This window comes from Nestor notabilis, unplaced genomic scaffold (assembly GCF_000696875.1).
Source record: "Nestor notabilis isolate BGI_N333 unplaced genomic scaffold, ASM69687v1 scaffold24642, whole genome shotgun sequence".
In the NCBI taxonomy this organism is placed as follows: Eukaryota; Metazoa; Chordata; class Aves; order Psittaciformes; family Psittacidae; genus Nestor; species Nestor notabilis.
In genome coordinates, this window is record NW_009919087.1 from 1,693 (window position 1) to 2,668 (window position 976).

General features: G+C 61.9%; 1 protein-coding gene across 1 annotated transcript in view; it reads right to left on the minus strand.

Moving 5' to 3' along the window:
• Positions 1–976, minus strand: part of LOC104402254 (ankyrin-1-like) — a gene marked incomplete at both ends in the record, with an annotated part of 7,100 nt that overhangs the window by 1,675 nt on the left and 4,449 nt on the right. The gene's annotated exons all lie outside the window — the stretch shown is intronic.

Consider the following 976-nt stretch of genomic DNA (forward strand, 5'->3'; position numbering starts at 1 on the left):
GTGCAGCCACGCTGCCCTTCAAGTCCTGGGGCTGCCCATAACCCGTGGGGAGGACTGGAGTGGGGTCCACATGATGCCCAATGCACGCTGCAGGACACAGCGCCGCCTTTGCCATGCTGCTCCATCAGCCCTGCCCGCAGCTGCTGCACAGCATCAGTTGGCTGACCATCAGCCTGGATTTCAGGGATCAACCCTGTTGCTGGCTCTGGGGCTACAAGCAGTTGTCAGGTCCTCATCACCCTGGCCCCCGTGCACAGCCCAGGCCCACCAGTACAGACTACAGCCAAGCCAGGCACTATAACACACCCAGGTGGCTTTGCTCAGCCTTTTCCAGCTCTGAGCCCTCCCACTGGCCTCTTTTCCACCCGTGATGATCAGCAGAGAACCCACTCCAGCCACCCAGGAATTGCCTGTCGCAGCCACAGCATGGGGACCCCAGCACAGAAAGGGCACCTCTTCCCTCTGCGGGTGCCTGGCGGGGGCAAGCAGTGCAGGGCCAGCGAGGGAAGGAGCGCAGGGCAGTGCAGGAGGGGTGGACAGCGTGAGGGGGCATCCCTGGTGACAGGCAGTCACTGGAGCAGGATGTGGCTCCTGGAGGACCCAGCTGAGGTGGAGACAGTGGAGACAGGCAGTGGAGGAAAATGAGAGAAGGAGAGGCCAGGATGAGCACAGAGGAGAGAGGTGACAAGAAGTGACCCACAGGAGCGCCCGCACCTCGTGGTGTTAGGTGGCACGTTTGAGGGAGCAGAACAAGGGAAGAGATGGAGAGGGACAGAGCAATGAGCCGGTGCTGCCACAGCAGCACAAAGCCCTCTCCCTCTGCCGTGTGCCAGCGCCCCAGTGGGGGTCCATGTGGGACCTCTGATGGGCACATCAGGATAAGGAACATGCGTCCACCCCACCTGGAGAGCGCCTGAGAAGGCAGAGCCAAGCTTTCAGCAGCACAAGCCCCAGTGAAGAGGCTGCACTTGCCAGA